Here is a 20,639-nt window from a genome sequence, read left to right as displayed (position 1 = left end):
GAATCCCTTTCAGATGACCATAGTGCCTGGAGACAGCAGTCAAGTCATGTATCTATAGCAGTGACCAGAGCAGGAATGGCTGCAGAAAGAAGAAATGCCATGGTGCATCTGCAGCAGCCTAAATGGACGCCTTCATCTGCCCCAGCTGCAACAAAGCATGTCTCTCCTGCATAGGTCTCTACAGCCGCAGCAGGCACTGTAACTCTAGTAAAGGGTAAAGGGACCCCTGACCATTAGGTCCAGTCGTGCCCGACTCTGGGGTTGCGGTGCTCATCTCGCCGAGGGAGCCGGCGTACAGCTTCCAGGTCATGTGGCCACCATGACTAAGCCGCTTCTGGCGAACCAGAGCAAACGCCGTTTACCTTCCTACTGGAGCGGTACCTATTTATCTACTTGCACTTTGACGTGCTTTCGAACTGCTAGGTTGGCAGGAGCAGGGACCGAGCAACAGGAGCTCACCCCGTCGCGGGGATTCGAACTGCCGACCTTCTGATTGGCAAGTCCTAGGCTCTGTGGTTTAACCCACAGCGCCACCCGCGTCCCTGCTGTAACTCTAATTTATACCTAATTCACACAAATCCCACCTAATTTACACAAGTTTGCAAGCAGTTCTGCCTGATGTACTCATTTTTGCAACGCACCTTCCCCTGTTTTCACTAACAGTATGCATTTTCGTGGACACTTTATCTCAGCATGCACACTAGTTGCCTGGAGAACTGCATTGCAAAATTCAGACATGTGTGAATTTTGGAGAATGGTTGTGTCTCGGGTCGCAGATTGTCTTTGAAAATGCAGATTAGGAAGATTTGCCTTCTAATGAGAACTAATCGAAGTTCTCCCCCATCTCTAGTCAATAGCTTAAGTTCAGAACTGCACATATCCCCAGATTTTCCTGTTACTCCTGCTTCCAAGTGAAAGGTTATGATGTGCATCATCTCGTTCCTGACCATGTGCAGTGGTTGCTCATTCCTACCACGTTCTCCTTCTTCTGAGAATCTGCTGGCAAAGGACATGGTGAGCCCTTTAAGTTTACGTCACCAAAGAAACAGCCTTGTTACCAGCATTAATTGGCTGGGAGTGCTGTGTTCAGGAAACACTGGTGAGAAAGCAATCTTGCTAACACAAGAGTTATTTAGCCGTCATCACTCTATTGTTTGTTCCGGGGAGGTAAGTGGCGTCTTTATTAAAGACAACATATTCTGATGCCCATCGGATGACTTGCTTGTTTACCTCCCTGCAGCATCCCTAAACATTCTAGGAAGAAACATAACAATTATTCGTGGGAACAACAGAGCCAAATCGATGGGACTGTTTGTTCTTGAAGGTGTTTTCTTTTTCGTCTCTTTAGCACAACACACAGCACCAGAGCAATACCCTTCCTGGAACACAAACAAACATTTTTGTTCAATGTACCAACAGGGGTCCATTTCCACTGCTGCCAGGAATGCTAGGAAGCAGGGCTGGTTTTAAGGGATTTTAGAAGGGTATCTTTTAAACAACATTGGCAAGACCTTTTCATTGGGTGCTGGTTGGCCAAGTCACAGCCTAGATCTGGCATCCCCAAACTCGTCCCTCCAGATGTTTTGGGACTACAACTCCCATCCCTAGCTAACAGGACCAGTGGTCAGGGATGATGGGAATTGTATTCCCAAAACATCTGGAGGGTCGAGTTTGGGGATGCCTGGACTAGATCTATCAAAATAAATGAACCCAAGTTAGGACTATAGGAAACTGCCTTACTTGGACACAATATAATGTTGGAAGATTGGGAAAGGTTGTGGAAGAAAGGGGTTAAGTTTACTGCTTGAACTATATTAAAAGAAAACATCATGAAAATGATGTATAGGTGGTACTTAACCCCAGTAAAACTAGCAAAGATTTATCATACGAGTGAAAATTTATGCTGGAAATGTAAAGAAAAGGAAGGAACCTTTTATCATACGTGGTGGACGTGTCCCAAGGTGAAAGACTTCTGGGAAAAGATTTATAATGAGCTGAAAAAGATGTTGAAATATACATTTATGAAAAAAACCAGAAGCCTTTCTTTTTTTAAAAAAATAAATTTTTATTAGTTTTCAATATAATCATACAATTTTATCCAAATTTTACCTAATTTTAACAAAATACAAATTTTGGACTTCCTTCAACTTCTCTGGTAATCATCCATTTTTACCCTTCAGTACGCATTCCTTTATTTGCATTGCCATTTGTCTTCCCTTCCTTTTCTATTTACTTTCAGCAATACCTCTTAAAATTTTACAGTGCTTCTTGAAACCCCACTAGCGTTGCTTGCGCCTCACATATATTTTTCAGATAATCTGCAAATTTTCCCCAATCCTCGATGAACTTTTGGTTTTGGGCATATCTTATCTTCCCGGTCAGTTTGTCCAGTTCCACATAGTCAGTCAATTTCATTCTCCATTCTTGAATCGTCGGTATTTCCTCTTGTTTCCATTTCTGAGCCAATAGAATTCTTGCTGCCGTAACTGCATACTGGAAAAGTTTATAGTCTTTTCTTCTTATATCTTTTCCTGTAATCCCTAGAAGAGAGGCTTCTGGTTTCTTCACAAAAGTGTATTTTAACATTTTTTTCAATTCATTATATATTGCTTCCCAGAAGCTCTTTACCTTCTTACATTCCCACCACATGTGGTAGAAAGTTCCCTCTTTTTCTTTACATTACCAACACTTATTACATGTTTTATACATTTTTGCCAATTTTACCGGGGTGATATACCATCTGTAAAACATTTTCATTACATTTTCCTTCAACCCCATGCATGCAGTAAATTTTAAACTTTCCTTCCATAATTTTTCCCAGTCTTCAAATTGAATGTTATGTCCAAAGTCTTTGGCCCACTGTATCATTACCGATTTAACCTCTTCGTCTTTCGTAAACCATTCTAGCAATATCTTATACATTTTTGACAGAGTTTTATATTCATTATTTATTATCTCTGTTTGGAACTTTGAGTCTTTTTCTGCATATCCACTTTCCTTTATATCTTTTTAAAACATTTCATTTACCTGAAAGTAATGCAACCAATCATACACATAATCTTTAACATATACGTATGGTTTTAGTTTCCATTTTCTTCCTTCTTTAGTTGTTAATTCTCCGTATGTGGCCCATTTCCCTCTCATATTAATTTTCTTTACACTCATAGCCTCTAATGGAGATAACCAGTGTGGAACTCTTGGCTCCAGAAGGCTTTTGTACCTGTCCCAAACTTCTATTAATGAACTCCTGAAGATGTGATTCCCAAATCCTTTATGAACTCTCTTCTTATCACACCATAAGTATGCGTGCCACCCAAATCTGTTATCAAAACCTTCTAAATCCAATAACTCAGTATTTTCTAATTTAATCCATTCCTTTAACCAGCAAAGACAAGCTGCTTCATAATATAGTTTCATGTCTGGCAGGGCAAAGCCTCCTCTTTCCTTCACATCTGTTAGTAATTTATCTTTTATTCTTGGCTTCAGAAGCCTTTCTACTTGGAATAATAGGTTTGGAATTGCCCAAGAAAGATATTAGATAGTTTTTGTATGCCACAACTGCATACACAACTGGAAACTACAAGAAATACCAACAGTGGAGGAATGGCAGATGAAGATGATGGACTTTTTGGAGCTGACCAACCTGACTGGAAGAATCCACGAACAGAAAGAGGAGGAGCATCAAGAAGAACGGAAGAAATTTAAGGACTATTTAGTTAGATCTTCTAAGCTAACATAAGTAGAATTACTTGTAAGTACCAAATTGGCCTAGGAGTTAAATATAACATTATGGATAGAAAATACTATGAAAAGAAAGAAAGATGCTAATTGAATAAGTTAACTTTATTTGAAACTAGATATTGGAAAACTGCTACAATGAGTTATATGGAAACTCAGCTAGGGGGATTTGAGGAAGTCACCCAATAATGATAATTAAATTGGGATTTTAGCAGTTAGAATATATGTTTCTTCGGGGTTTTTTATATATTGTAATGTTTTTCTTCTATGTTTGTTATAAATTTGGAAATATATGTTATATATTTAAAGGAAACTGCCTTACACTGAGGCTGACCATTGGTCCATGTAGCTCAGCATTGTCCATACCAGGCTTCCCCAACCTGCATGCCCTCTGGATGTTTTGGACTACAACTCCCATCATCCTAGGCTGTTTGCCCTGCTGACTGGGGCTGATGGGAGCTGTAGTCCAACAACATCTGGAGGGCACCAGGTTGGGGAAGGCAATGGCTCTCAGGTAGGGAATGTTTCCAGGGCAGGGATTGAACCTGACACCTTCTACAAGCCAAGCAAGTGCTCCACCACTGAGCTATAGCCCTTTAGCACAGCTCAGAGTGCATTCGATGTGTCTGCACCGAGTGCTTTTTTTTTTTAAGTAATACTTAAGGTTCTAACTGTCAGCCTTTAAGTTCATTTAACCCTAGAAATTAGGGATGCGGGTGGTGCTGTGGGTTAAACCACAGAGCCTAGAACTTGCCGATCAGAAGGTCGGCGGTTCGAATCCCCGCAATGGGGTGAGCTCCCGTTGCTTGGTCCCTGTTCCTGCCAACCTAGCAGTTCGAAAGCACGTCAAAGTGCAAGTAGATAAATAGGTATCGCTCCAGCGGGAACGTAAATGGCATTTCTGTGCGCTGCTCTGGTTCGTCAGAAGCAGCTTAGTCATGCTGGCCACATGACCCAAAAGCTGTACGCCGGCTCCCTTGGCCAATAAAGCGAGATGAGTGCCGTAACCCCAGAGTCGGTCACGACTGGACCTAATGGTCAGGGGTCCCTTTACCTTTTAACCCTAAAAATTACTTGTTAGAATCATCTGATACAAAGAAGGGGTTATGCAGACATGTGTGTGTGGGGGGGGATAACAACCATGAATAGCTCAGTTGGTAGAGTGTGAGACTCTTAATCTTGGGGTCTTGGGTTCAAGTCTCATGTTGGGCAAAAGATTACTGAATTTCAGGGGGTTGGACACATAGTCCCTTCCCACTCTATGATTTTATGATTGTACTTAAATAGAGTTATGTCCATCACTCCAGGGCTACATCCACCCATGTTTCCTTTCACTCTCTGTTCTTTGTACAACTTTCCAATGATTTAGTTTGCGACACTAAAAACAGCAGCAGCAGCCATGGATTAAAAGCCTTTACAGCAAGAAAGCCAACGAAATCTAAAACAATCAAACAATTAACGCATCAATAGTGGCAGGATCAATCCGCAGTGCCAATCCGCAAAAATGCTTTCATTCGTCTCCAAAAGGAGGTGATAAATAAATGGGGGTGGGGGAGAGAGAAAATAAATGTGGTTCTTTGAACAAAAATTAAAGCTGAGATGACAACAATGCAAAATTTGTGCTTATTACCAAAGCCAGCCTACACAAATTAAAACAAAACAGACGACATACAAGAAGCCAAAAACATGTAAAAATAATAGTAAAAAAGCAATTAAACTATAATAGAATCAAAGCAAACACTGTATTGCGGCAGAGACCCAACCCTCTCCCAAGCCCGAAAGTTGCTAGAAAATTTAAACACCTGACAACTTTCAGAGTTCATTATTTCCTCCAGGTAAGTCTGGGGAGAGAAGAGGAGAAACAGGATTTCACCTTGCTCATTTGCAAAGTGCTGTCAAAATCTATCAGACAGCTATTTTTAAATATGGAAGCCAAGGAGAGTGCTGGATTTAAGAGGAGGCTTGATGAACCTAAGAGACTGAATTCCATGTGAACAGCACTCACAGAGAGCAATTAGATCAGGAAGCACAGCAGGTCTACCAAAGCCACATTTCCCCTTCATCTTCGTAGTCCTCAGAGTGGACCACTTTTATCTCGCAGTCAGGAGTAATTCAGTAAAGGGCAATTTGGGAAAGTATTAAAGAATTGCAAAAGATTTCCTCTGGAGTGCTAACTGAGGAAGTTCATTTGCTTCATTTGACAGCATTGTGCAGCTTGTCTTGTCTGAGATAAGCTCCACAGGAGCTTGATGGGATGAGATAAAACTCCGCCATCCTAAATTACCTGATGTTCCTGTGAAAATCCTCATTCCTATGCCGGAAAAATGCTGCAAGATTTGTTAGACGAAGTCTGTCTTCTTCTTCTTCTTCTTCTCTGGTGATCACTCACAGCTGAGTGAGATTGTCTTTCATGAACACGGACTTAACAATGAGTCCGTAAGTGACTGTGGAGGCCAATTCTGGATCCACACGTCCTTCCACAGTGGGCACATTGGTTTCCGGGCAGGAGTTGATCACGGTGTGGATTTGCCAAGCGTGCCTTCCTCGTAGCATGTTTCTCCCTTGCGTCCTGAGTTCAAGCTTCTTCAAAGCCCATGACACCTTTGGAAAAGGCTGTTCTCCAATTGGAGCGCTTGCAGGTCAGTGTTTCCCAATTGTTGGTGTTTATAGTACATTTTTAAAGATTTGCCTTGAGAGAGTCTTTAAACCTCTTTTGTTGACCACCAGCATTACATTTTCCATTTTTAAGTTCGGACTAGAGTAGTTGCTTTGGAAGACGATAATCAGGCATCCGCACAACATGACCAGTCCAACGAAGCTGATGTTGAAGAATCATTGGTTCAACACTGGTGATCTTTGCTTCTTCCAGTACACTGGTATTAGTTCATCTGTCTTCCCAAGTGATGCATAAAATTTTTTGGAGACACTGTTGATGAAATCTTTCAAGGAGTTGGAGATGGCGTTTATAAGTGGTCCATGTTTCAAAAGCATACAGTAAGGTTGGTAGTACAACAGCTTTGTAAACAAGCATTTTGGTTTCCCTGTGAATCTCCTGGTCCTCAAACACTCTCCACTTCAATCGGGAGAAAGCTGCACTCACAGAGCTGTATCACAGGCCTGTCCTTCCAGGCCTTGTAGGACCTGCCTTGCTAGATCCAAACTAGAGCCTTTGCAAGACCTTATCCACTATTTAGATTAATTAGTAAGCTTGCAAGAGATGCTTAACTCAGAATTCAAGAGCTGGGGACCTTGATTTTTGATTACTTACCATTTCAGGTAATGTTCAAAGCATTCCACACATACATTACCTTGTTGTAACCTCACAGCCTTGAAAGAGAAGTCAAAATCATTGTGCCCATATTGTAAGACACCACATTTTTAAAAAAATCATTCATTCATTTATTAAAATATACCAGTATATACTGCTTGACTGTAAGGAAACAGCAGCTACTTCAAAGAGGTATACAAAAAGAACAAAACAATGAAATGACCAGGAAAAAGTTAAAAGCAATAATTTAAAACACAACAAAATAGGTTAAGAACCGGATGAAAATGCACATCAACATTCAATGCGTCTGGGCAGCCTTGCCTAAACAAAACTGTTTTTAGCAGGAGCCAAAAAGAGTAAAGTGATGATGCTTGTCTGATGTCAATTGGCAGGGAGTTGAGTTCCAAAGTGTAGACGCTGCCACACTAAAAGTTCAACTTCTTACAAATTTGGGAGGACATTATGTGGCACCTGTCACAGTGCCCCATCTGCACATTCAAGCAGCTGAGTGAGTATATATGGGACAACGCAATCTTCTCTAGATGAGAAAAACAACCCAACCAGCTGTATTTTCCTAGAAAGTTTTGATTCTGAAAGATGAATATTGGTTGATTTCGGGGGGGACGGGACAGGACGAATATTGGTTGATTTCGGGGGCATTTTATCATCCATCATCATCATCATCATCATCATCATCATCTATTACTTATACCCCGCCCATCTGGTCAGGCCTCTTCAGTCACTCTGGAAGGCTTCCAACAGGATATTCAAAACACAATAAAATATCAAACATTAAAAACTTCCCTAAACAGGGCTGCCTTCAGATGTCTTCTAAAAGTCTGTTAGTTGTTCTCTTTGACATCTGATGGGAGGGCGTTCCACAGGGCGGGTGCCACCACCGAGAAGGCCCTCTGCCTGGTTCCCTGTAACTTGGCTTCTCTCAGTGAGGGAACTGCCAGAAGGCCTTCGGCGCTGGACCTCAGTGTCCAGGCAGAACGATGGGGGTGGAGATTCTCCTTCAGGTATACACCCAAACACAAATCCTGAGACTTTGGTGAATGAAGATTTGATCAGGGAATTAAAAAGTATAAATAAGCCCTACAATTCAAAGGTTGCAAAAGTACTGCAGGCCTTCGACTTTCTCATACCTGAAGGAGAAAGGGGAAATGACTCCCACAACTCAAAATGAGTGTATCTCTCTCCCCCAAATAGATGGAGTTTGGAAGTGGAAAATGCAGCTTAAAACAACTACATCACATTCTTTCATAGTAAGGCTGATTCTGTAATGGAGAAACTCAGCATGCAGATGTGTGCGCAGAGAATGGAATGAATTTCTTATGTCTTCGGAGTTTTGATAAAAACAAGAATTTTCCAGCACTTGCGTAAGCCTCGACTTGAAGTTTTGGTTAACAGATAATGAAAACGTCTCTCAAGTACAATTTCTATTTTGGGTCTCTTCTCTCTCTGCTTTCATTTTACCGATACTGCTGATTTCTCAGGGCGCGTTGTAAGTTGTTCCGGCGACACTTACTTGTCCCATATCTGCCCATTTTGCTACCTCCGCGGAGCTATATGCCAACGCTGCCTTGATATTTCATTTACAAAGGCAGTGGAAATGACAAGTGGGAATGTTCCTCGCCTTTCCTCCATCGTGACTCTTTGAATTTAATATCCGCTAAGGTGATTATCCCCCCTGCTTTCATCTCAAACATAAAACACAAATGCAGTCAGCAAATGTTCTGTGTGTGCCGCATCAGTGAAAGCATCAAAAGTTGCAGATAACTCTGCCTAAGCAATTGTGACCCAGGGGCTCTCGAAAACTACTCAGATAAGCTTCCCTACTATAAAGCAGAATTGTTCAAACCTCCCAGAGTGCAATATCCCAGAGATATGAGCTTCCTCCTGAAGTGGGCGGGGCATTTATCTTACTTTTTTCAGATTAGAAGCAGTCCACCCAGCCTTGGAGCAATACAGGATTATCCACTTGCCTTTGTGAGTTGAGAAGGTTTTTCCCCCGGAGCATTCCTGATTGACTATGGGGCTCCTTTTCACTTACAGTAGTACCTCGGGTTACAGATGCTTCAGGTTACAGACTTTGCTAGCCCAGAAATAGTATAGATGAGAACAGAAATTGTGCACCAGCGGCGCGGCAGCAGCAGGAGGTCCTGTTGTAAACAAAATCTCCCCTTTTCCCTTATGGGGTATCCAAGAGCCCATATAGAGTCCTTACATAGGTTCCCTATTGGTAGGAGAAAATAACAGAGGCCAACCAGAGAATATTGAGAAGCAAAGCAGCTAGTAAGCCTGATCTTTATTCAACTGTTGCAACAGGGTCCTCACCACATGCAGGAGGAAGGAACCCAGAACAATGGTGCGCAAGCCCTTATATAGACTTTTGAAATTTCCCACCCTCCAGCTCAAGACCACCCCCGAAAACATCATATATACATCACAGAAGGAGGCGGTCTACAGCAGAAATCCTGTCTGCCAGGATAATGGTCACTGATTGGTTTACCTGGACAGCCCAGCCATTCTTTTGTGATGGTAAATACTTTAATTCCTGAATCCAGGTCACAAGTTCACCCTAAAGGTAAAGGTAAAGGTAAAGGACCCCTGACAGTTAAGTCCAGTCGCGAACGACTCTGGGGTTGCAGCGCTCACCTTGCTTTACTGGCCGAGGGAGCCGGCTTTGTCCACAGACAGTTTTTCCGGGTCATGTGGCTTCTCCATGCAAACCAGGAAGTGACCTTTCCAGACAACAGAAGAACTCTTCTTTTCTTATCTCTGTGGCTGTGATCTCCTGGGTGATGCAGACACCACTAGGCAATTGAATGTGCATGCATGCTCCCTTCATTTCCTGCCTCTCCATCATGTGGCCCACGCCATGCCACTGTTCGAACAACAACCCAGAAGTTTGGTTCTGTACGTGCCTCAGTTTTATTTATGATATACAGGGGCTCTTGCCTTCATTTTGTCCAGATTTTTAGGCAATTTTATTGAATGGCATTTACATGGTTATTGTTGTTGCACTTCTAACTACTTAGAGATTTTTAAAAATTATGTTAATAAGGGGTCCCCCAGGGGGGCAGTTTGCCAGGGGCTCCCTTGGACCCGTGTCTGTTGCAGTTGGGACAAAGGAAAACTATACAGACAGCCCAAGCCTTTGCGTGGACAGGCGGAGTCCTCCAAAACCCTGGGCAGTCCCTGTGTGGAATAACGACTCAAGACAACGTGCAGTGGTGCCCCGCAAGACGAATGCCTTGCAAGACGGAAAACCCGCTAGACGAAAGGGTTTTCCATTTTGGAGGTGCTTCGCAAAACGAATTTCCTATGGGCTTGCTTCGCAAGACGAAAATGTCTTGCGAGTTCCTGCGGGGTTTTTTCCCTCCCCCCCCTTTTTCCCAAGCCGCTAAGCCGCTTAACAGCTGATCGCTAAGCCGCTTATCAGCTGATCTGCTAAGCCACTTAACAGCTGATCCGTTAAGCCACTAAGCCACTTATCAGCTGATCCGCTAAGCCGCTAAGCCGCTTATCAGCTGATCCGCTAAGCCCGCTAAGCCGCTAATAGCGCTAATCCGCTAAACCGCTAATGGGCTTGCTTCGCAAGACGAAAAAACCGCAAGACGAAGAGACTCGCGGAACGGATTCTTTTCGTCTTGCGAGGCACCACTGTGCTATGAGATTAAAATTGGCCACAACTTTATTATGTTTCAGATGTGGGTAGACCTGGGCTCAGGCACTGGGCGTTTATCCCTCCCAGTCCCCCGCCGGGGAACTGGGGAACATCAGGGTTATCCAGTGGGGGGGGGGTGGACTGGCTCTGGAGAACATATGTTCAAGCAGAAAGAGCCTGCCCCCGTTACGCCGCCGCCGCAGGAGAGAGCAATGACGACCTCTAGGTGTACTGCCAAAGCCTCCCCTCAAAACAACCCCTTTAATGGTGAACCCTGGTATTGCCGCCGCAAAGAGAAGGGGGGCGTGAATCACTGCTACACGCCCACCCCCATTTAGGGAAGATAGACTAAAGGATTCCACCCAAGGCCTGATATTGCTAAAGTGGTGACGTTTTGCTACTGGAAAGGCAAACCTGCCAATGCAGGAGAATTCCTTTCTGGCCCTTCAATAGCGACCTTGACATAGCAGCGCTCGCGTACCTGTGGAGAAAAGGTTAACCTGCAAAAGAAGCCTTAACTGAGGGTGGGTAGGGTGGGAGAAGCTCTGGAGCCATCTGACTATTCCCAGGTAAGATCCTCCCCCTATTGTGTGGGCAGGTGGTCCCTCCCCCTACCTGGCCTGATCACCTTAGCAACGCCTCCCCAGGCATGATTGGGCAACTGGCTGAGGGAGGCGGAGACCTCCAGGTATCCCACTTGGGAAAGGTGAAGCCAAGCCTGTGCTAATGGTGCCGCATAGGGTCCCAGGGGCTGCACGTGACCACACAAAGGGCGCCCCCCCCATTTAATATGGGAAGCGGTCATTGTTGAAATTATCCTTTATAGTGGGGAAAAGTTGGATATTGCCAGAAGTAGATTAGATTCAGCTGCTCCCTTCTGCACCTCCAGAGTGTTAGCAAGATGGTATCAGATAGAAGCTTCTAGTTTGTAGTCCAATATAAGGTGGATAATCAATAAAAAGGGGGGGGACACCTCCCAGATGGAAGCAAAAATCAGCATTCTGTTATTATTGCAAGTTAGTAATAAACAAATGTGGAAACAATCTGCATAGGAAGATCTGCAAAGGAACTAAATGTGATGTTCTGACACTGCCAACCACTGTTTTTCCATTATGTTCCCCTATTAAAATTCTGTCTGAAGCTGATCTGTCCCTCCAGGATTGTAAGGAAGAAGATAACATGTGATCTGCCATGATTAAAATGCTGATTTATGCCACCACTTTTTATAGTACAGACACTATCGACATTGCTAGGACACCAGACAGTTGATTTCATATCTCATTAACACTAGCCCCATGAAGGGAGCTTAAATTTGATGCAGGATTGTCCAGTGCATGGGTAGGCAAACTAAGGCCTGGGGGCCGGATCCAGCCCAATTGCCTTCTAAATCTGACCTGCGGGAATCAGCATGCTTTTACATGAGTAGAATGTGTCCCTTTATTTTAAATGCATCTCTGGGTTATTTGTGGGGCATAGGAATTCGTTCATTTCCCCCCCTTCAAACTGAGGGACAGTGGACCGGCCCCCTACTGAAAAGGTTTGCTGACCCCTGGCTCCAGTGCACGGCTATTCCCTGTGCTTTGTGCCTTTATTTGCTTTTCAAATGTTTTGCCTTCTACCTGTGTGATCCCACAGAGTAGAATTTTTGTTTGTTCCTGCGGCTTATCCCAAACACGCAGCTGTTCTGCACTTGAAGTATGCACGATTCTAGGATTCTGAGAGAACCCTCAGGGGTAAATACCATAGATTCTTAATCCCTAGCAATGTAATGTTCATGAATATATTACAAATTAGCCTTTGGTCTCAGATCTGTTCAATTCCGTGCAGGTCCTGGTTAGAAGCTAGCTTTACCTATCTGCCCACATTGAGGACAAATATCTGGTGGCGGAACATCTCCCACCTCCCACTGACACGGCCGGCACTCTTTCTGGGATGGAAATTTGCAGGGGGGCATTATTATGCCTGCACTCTTTTATTATTGCATTGTATGGAGATGGCCTTATTGATGGTAGTTTTCTTCTACTGACACTGTTTAATACATTGAGACTTTTCAGGAAAAGCAGCCTACGAATTTTACAACATGACATAATGTTTTTGTCCCCGTCACCTTATCGCTAGTACAGTTTCTACTTAATACTTTCATTTGCACACCAACTTTTCTCTCACTCAAGGCAGCTCACATAATTCTTCCCCTCCGTTATAAGGGAACAACAGCCCTGGGAGGTAGGCTAGTTTGAGAGGTATCAACTGGCCCAAGGGCATGCAAAACGTTTGGTGGATAAATGGGGATGCAGACTAGGGTGTTGTCAAATTTAGGGCTCATCTATACTTAAATTAGGGACACGGGTGGCGCTGTGGGTTAAACCACAGAGCCTAGGACTTGCCAATCAGAAGGTCAGCGGTTCGAATCCCCACGACGGGGTGAGCTCCCGTTGCTCGGTCCCTGCTCCTGCCAACCTAGCAGTTCGAAAGCACGTCAAAGTGCAAGTAGATAAATAGGTACCGCTTTGGCGGGAAGGTAAACGGCGTTTCCGTGCGCTGCTCTGGTTTGCCAGAAGTGGCTTAGTCATGCTGGCCATATGACCCAGAAGCTGTACGCCGGCTCCCTCGGCCAATAAAGCGAGATAAGCACTGCAACCCCAGAGTCGGTCACAACTGGACCTAATGGTCAGGGGTCCCTTTACCTTTACCTATACTTAAATTTGCTCCATATTTCAAGGCATAGATTTGGATTCTCCTGGTCTGAGATTGAACCCCCCCTTTTTTTGCCATGACACATGAAAACCCTCTCTTTACCACAGAATTGGAGAAAACAGTAATCTGTGGGACACCTGAATTGCTGTTTGCTCCAATTCAGTGGTAAAGATTGGGTTTTCCTGTGGAAAACAGTGGCAAAAAAGAGCACTTGGACACAGACTAAGAAAGCACAAATTGTTGCCTAGAAAGGTACATGCGGATTAGTCCAATACCCTCAACCTCTACGACACAAATGGCACTTACCTGTATTTGCGTCATTGCTAGAGGCTTCTAGCTAATATATTGTGGTGGTACATCATATTGGTTGCCATTTTACTTTTGTCCCCCCCCCCCTTTTTGGAGTGGACAATAACCCTGCCCCCTAATTTCTTTGCAATAAACTCTATGTGACTTTGCCTCGTTGCAGGATTTGCTTGCGTCTCGCAACCAGGCTAGATTGAACAAATTAAATCCCCATCTTTCAGCCAGCTGACGTACCCATCATTTAGTGCCTGAGTGGGTACAAGTGGCATGCATTACCTGCCTTCCTTTGGTATCCATGGCAGCCTTAATTTCAAGAGGAGAATGGGAGGAAGACAACAACAGGTGGCAACAAACAAGAGCGCTGTGATGGCTGTTGACAAAATGGACTTATTTCCTCTCTTTCTGCTAAGCAGATGTGGCCAGTGGGGTTATTTTTTGTCTCTCGGTGTCTGTCTAAAAATCCCCAGAGAATCCTAAAAAACAACAACACCCCACAGATGTCTCTTTCACAGTAGGGGCCCTTTAGTATATTCTGATAATAGCTCTGATCCACAAGATTAAATCCTGACAGTGGTACCCAGAGTATGAAAGGCACTGTGAGTGAACAAGCTATTTCATAGGGAACATAGAGATTTTTTCAGGCACATTTCATCCTGCAAAATGACAGTAAATCCACACACCAATGGATTCATCAATAGATTTTGTTTTCCTTACTGCATGGAGAACTTTTAAAAATATAGTTTTATTGATTTCCAGTAAACAACAACAACAAGAAAACAAGACAAAAACAAGATCAATCTAGTTAAGTTTCCCAAAGTCCAATCTGTGATTTTGCTAGTTGCCATTTTTCCAGGATTATCAGTAAAGTATTTTATAAAAGGGTGCCATAGTTCAACAAAATCATCTACATCCTTTATGCCATTCAAAGCATCCAATCTCTTTGTTAATTTTTCTGATACCTCACTAGACCATAAAATCTGTTTCCAACAAGAAATACACAGATGTTCCAACGTTTTCCAGTTCTGTGACAATAGTAGGCATGCAGCTACCAAAAAAATAATAATTAGTTCTTTTATAACAAAGTTCAGATTGCCCTTCTTTTAAAAATAGCAATCCCAAACTTGCAGTACATTCCACATGTTGACCAGTAATATAGCTTATTTCTGTAACCACCCTCTGTCAGAAGGACTTTATATGTCCACACTTCCACCACATGTGAAATGTTGTACCTATACTATTGCAGCCTCTCCAGCACAATGGTGGGATATTTTGTTGATATAGCTACATCATAATGGTGTCAAATGCCACCGATGTAGTAATTCAAATGTATTTTCTCGTAACTGAGTTGATACTTATTGTAGCGTTGTTGTTTTTAGCCCACTTATTATTCCAACCAACTTCTGCAATATCTATCCCTAGATCAGTCTCCCATTCCCATTGGAGAACTTACCGTATTTTTCGCTCTATAAGATGCACCAGACCATAAGACGCACCTAGTTTTTGGAGGAGGAGAAAAAGAAAAAAAATTATTCTGAATCCCAGAAGCCAGAACAGCAAGAGGGATCACTGCGCAGTGAAAGCAGCGATCCCTCTTGCTCTTCTGGCTTCTGGGATGGCTGCGCAGCCTGCATTCACTCCATAAGACGCACACACATTTCCCCTTACTTTTTAGGAGGGAAAAAATGAGTCTTATAGAGCAAAAAATATGGTAATTTTTTGAGGCCCTGATAGTTGATCAGCTGGACCTCTGAAACCGCTTAGTGCTAGAGTGTCCACTTACGCATTCCCCCAAAGAGAAAATTCATCATCAGTAAGTTTCTTACCTGTACCTGGAGAAATCTCTGTCTTCACTTTGTTGAGTTTCCTGGGTTACTATTGTCATTATCTATTGAATTTGTATACCGCCCTATACCTGGGGGTTTCAGGGTGGTTCACAGAATAAAATCAAGATATACAACCACAAAATACATAATAAAAACAATAACCCAATAGCCCCCCCCCCCAAAAAACCCCATATTTTAAAAGGGCATAGAATGTAAATCAGATCAACCAAATGCCTGGTTAAAAAGGAACGTTTTGGCCTGATACCTAAAGGTGTAAAAAAGAAAAGAAAAGAAAAATGGACTCACCGGATGGTTACGTCCAGTCAAAGGCAACTATGGGGTTGTGGTGCTCATCTCCCTTTCGGGCCGAGGGAGCTGGCGTTTGTCCACATACAGCTTTCCAGGTCATGTGGCCAGCTTCTGGTGCAATGGGACACTGTGATGAAAACCAGAGTGAACTCCCGTTGCTCTGTCCCAGCTCCTGCCAACCTAGCAGTTTGAAAGCACACTAAAGGTGTACAATGAAGGTTCCAGGCGAACTTCCCTGGGAAGAGCATTCCATAGATGGGGAGCCACTGCAGAGAAGGCCCCGTTCTCGTGTTGCCACCTTCCAGACCTCTCGAGGAGGAGGAACACGAAGGAGGGCTTCAGAAGATGATCTCAGGGTCCGGGTAGGTTCAGATGGAAAGAGGCGGTCCTTGAGGTATTGCGGTTCTGAGCCATTTTACACTTGTTCTCACAGTGGCCAACCAGATGGCTACAGGAAACCTGCAAGCGATACTTGACTGAGCACAAGAGTCCTCTCCCCTCCAGTGGTTTCCAGAAACTGATATTGAGAAGCTTTGTTCCCCCTTGCCATTGCTTTAAATCAGAGCAGAGATGTGGCCAAAGAATCATTTTTATCCACTTGCACGTTTGCCAGAATCAAATAACCCCAGAGCTGGAGGAAAGGTGTTTGAGCAGTCCACTTTTAATGAATGCCTTTGAGAGGTTCCAGCATCCTTGTTTTTCACGCAGATATTTTATTTCACTTTATATGTTATTAGAGAAACGAAAGGAAACATTCCTGAGGCTACCAAAGCACCCTCCGGTTAGATCGTTCATTAGCCGTTTCAAAGGAAAAATAGAAATGGGAGTTGGTGGGTTGTTTCCTTATATATATGTGTTGTTGTTCTTTCTCCAGATCTAGTAGCTCAGGGGACAATACATAGGCCCTCTGCAAATAAAATGTGCTTTTGCCACACCAGGAAGCAGGTGCTGAAGTGTTGGGAATGGTCCAATTGTCAGTGGAGACAAGGAGAATCTATTTAGACACACGAGGGGAGATTTACTGAAAAGACCAGTTCTGAGTGAATCAATATCAAGAGCAAATTTTCAAGTACTGCAGGCTATTTAGCTGGACTTTGGAAGCTCACTTGTTTATTTTTATTATTTTGTTTTTTCTTTTGCAAGGGGAGTTCTGGAATCTTATCTGTAGAAGACTGAAACCATGGTGCTTGGGGAAATTGGGTCTTAACCCTCCACCGCTCAGTCAGGAATATGGCCCTGATTAATTGCAGGACTTGAATGCTAGAAATGTCCATTTATCCTAAAGCCTGGATTATTGTTTTAAGGTGTCAGCTGATCCAGAAAGCTACCATGTGTTGGTGGAGGCAGGATATTAGCAGAGATGGGTAGGCCCTCTAAGGCTTACTACATCAATAGAGTGGTACCTTGGTTCTCAAACACGTTGGTACTTAAACAACTTGGAACCCAAACACTGCAAACCTGGAAGTAAGTGTTCCGGTTTGCGAACTTTTTTACGAAGCTGAACATGCTCTGCTTTGACAGTTACACTTCCAATTCGAGCGCCACACTTCCAATTTGAGTGTTACGCTGAGGTCTGTCTGTTTTTGCTATTTATTTTGCGTTTTCGTTTTTGCGGCTTTTTTGTTTTGCTTTTTGTGACTGTGTGGAACCCAGTTCAGCTACTGATGGATTGATTGTGTGACTTCAGTACATTGTTAATTGCTTTCATTTTATGGATCAATGGTCTCGTTAGATAGTAAAATTCATGTTAAATTGCCGTTTTAGGGGTTGTTTTTAGAAGTCTGGAACGGATTAATCCATTTTGCATTACTTTCTATGGGAAAGTGCGCCTTGGTTTTGGAATGCTTTGGTTTTAGAACGGACTTCTGGAACGGATTAAGTTTGAGAACCAAGGTACCACTGTACTTTCCACCTTCTTTGCCCTCATCTGAACATGTTCAAATCTTATTCTTATTTTGCTGCCACACCACGCTGCTGACTCACGTTCAGGCTTGTGATTGCCTACATTCCTGAAATCTTTTTAAGCTCGTACCAGTGCCACTGCTTTGCTATTTTGTTCTGAGCTCGAGTTAAGGTGTCTTAAAGCACCCCCTTGTGGAGTATAATTCTGGAAGCATTCACACCTTTGTAGAAGCATGGGAGGGACTGGATCCTCAACTTTAGGAGGCAGCATGTGGCAATGACATCATGGACACTCTCAGCCACCTAGAGGATTCTGGGAAGATGTGCAGAGGCCCATGGGTGCCGTAGTGGAAAATCAGTCAGGAAGGCTACAGTCTACCTCCACTTTCGGAGGAATATGGCAATTGCTGGGGATTGCAAGTAGGGAGAACGCTGCTGTGATTATGTCCTCCTTTCAGGTTTTCCACCATAATCTGGCTGGCCACTGTGAGAACCAGATGCTGGACTAGACAGGTCATTGATAATAAATATTAATAATTTTAAAAAATTAATAAATTATTTATATCCTGCCCTCCCCAGCCAAAGCCAGGCTCAGAGCGGCTAACAGTAAAAGTAACACGGTTTACATAAAATCACAATCAATTAATTGAAATACATTCTAAATTCAATTCATTCTAAAATCAATTCTGAATCAAATGAATGGCAAGCATTGGGCTAGAGTTCTGTGGGGATTGCCAAAGGAGGGAGTCAGGCTGTGCCCTGACCAAAGGCCTGGTGGAACAGCTCTGTCTTGCAGGCCCTGCGGAAAGATGTCAAGTACCGCAGGGCCCTAGTCTCTTGTGACAGAGCGTTCCACCAGATTGGGGCCATAGCCGAAAAAGCCCTGGCTCTGGTCGAGGCCAGCCTAACCTCCTTGTGGCCCGGGATCTCCAAGATGTTTTTATTTGAATACCATAAGGTCCTCTGTGGGACATACCAGGAGAGGCGGTCCCGTAGGTACGAGGGTCCTAGGCTGTATAGGGCTTTAAAGGTTAAAACCATCACCTTAAACCTGATCCTGTACTCCACCAGGAGCCTAGTGCAGCTGGTATAGCACCGGGTGATCTGATCTGGCAGGGTTCTTCTTGCACTTTTATCAGGAACATAGCATGGACTTGGCCGAGGCAAAGTCTCATAGATGGATGACCAAATCTGCCATGGGCTAGATTTCTCAAATCTGCTGCAAGGATCTTTTTTCCTCTGGGTGTTTTTTGCATCTCTCAAGGTCAGTGCCTTCTTTTCTGTTTTTCTTTTAAAGGAATACACAGGAAATGTTTTCGCTTTGTACCCTCAAAAGCTACTAAGAATTGTCGATTTTGTTCTGCCTTCTTTCGGGAACAGCACCCAGAGCCTGAAACAATTCCCATCGATTTTTATATGAAAAATGGAGGTCTTGGGTAATTGTAGTTCCGTCTCCACCTCCAATACCTAAGTCACCCATTGTGTGCCTTGGAGTCCACCCCCGCCCCCCCACCCCCGCCCCCACCGCAAATGTCAACTGACTGAAATGAGGCTTTTTAACAACAGAGTTTGAAAATATTGGTAAAATCCAACTGCTCTTGAGCAGAGAAGCAGTTGGCTGGGCTGGGAGGCTGTTTGCCTTGTTTCAGGGGCTGCTGACTGCTCCTTCATTGGGGAGCTTTGTAAAAGACACCATCTGACTGCATGAGATTACGTGCTATTAAAGATCATTAACTGCAACGCTGGCAGACCGCAATTGGCTGCCGAACAAGCAAGGCTTCCGCTGCAATTGTATTTGCCCAGTCCCCTTGCTATTTGCAATTGTTTCATCTTTCAGTTACGCTTCCAGTAGACTACCAAATGCTGAAAGATATTTGTCAATGAGAGTTGAATATATAGAATAGCATCGTATTTGAAATATTCAACAAATATCCAAGAGAGATTGCCAGCAGCTGGGGCGGGGGGCAAAAAGAATGCTGTCCACCTCAATAATATACTGATTCTGATTTTCCCAGTTCTGCGTTAAACAACACATCAACTTATTGAAATCAGATGTCTTGATTCATCAAAACAGTCCTCCACGCACATAGCAAATGTGATTGCATGGGCACTCCATCTCTCTATTACTGATGTGCATATGTGCATCAACAGAACTTTACAAAAACAACAAGACTCTTGGTGTGAACACCTGCATTGGTCCATCAGCGTTCTCTTTGTGCCTTGAGTTGTACTAATGTGCAAAGCATGCACAAAGACTACTGATAAAACAGTAGGTATAACAGCATCAAGTTTGCTTCCTTGTGTGTGCACAAGGGGTGTGTGTGTGTGTGTGTGTGTGTGTGCACAAGTGCTTTTGCACATTGGTAAAACACCACACCAAAATAATCTCAATGCAACCTTACATAGCTGCAGCTATGTTTTTTGGGTAGTGTCCTATCCATGGACATATTATGCACCTACGTAATGTAGAAGGCAGTCACGAAAGGAACTGGAGCAAACTGTACATGCAGAGTTCTTTGAACATAGTCTGGCAATTAAAAGAACTCATAATACATTGGTTAACTTTAATAAACAGACCAAGTAATGTCTCCCAAGAAAGGGAGACATTTAGATGAGGAGAATGAAGCATCTTGGACCTTATTCCCCATAGGTCTATTATCTTTCCTACATCCTTGCCATCAGTTTCTATTAACCCAAGGAGCTGATCAAGCTCCTGATGGTGGGAAGACACCCTTGGGAGTGATAATGTCTATTACCTGAGCAAGATTTTCCTGCCCATGCTCCTCTTCATACTGAATCAGACCATTGACTCGCCTAGTTCAGTACCTACAGTGAGCGGTAGGGTCTCTCCTGGGTTTCAGAATGGGTCCTTCTTGTCGTAACTGGAGATGCCGAAAGTAGAACCTGGGTCCTCTTGCATGCAGAA

The 20,639-nt window shown here is 43.5% G+C and overlaps 1 long non-coding RNA gene across 1 annotated transcript in view; it reads left to right on the top strand.

Annotated features, from left to right (window-relative positions):
* Positions 1 to 1,097: 1,097 nt before the first annotated feature.
* Positions 1,098 to 20,639, top strand: part of LOC308480325 — a 70,339-nt gene continuing 50,797 nt past the window's right edge. Inside the window, exon 1 of the long non-coding RNA XR_013988042.1 lies at positions 1,098 to 1,167. This is a non-coding gene — a long non-coding RNA (uncharacterized lncRNA). The remainder of the gene's footprint in view (positions 1,168 to 20,639) is intronic.

This window comes from Podarcis pityusensis (genome assembly GCF_964106645.2).
Source record: "Podarcis pityusensis genome assembly, chromosome: 6".
NCBI lineage: Eukaryota > Metazoa > Chordata > Lepidosauria > Squamata > Lacertidae > Podarcis > Podarcis pityusensis.
Note: the sequence above shows the minus strand (reverse complement) of the source record. Positions and strands in the feature narration are given on the sequence as shown.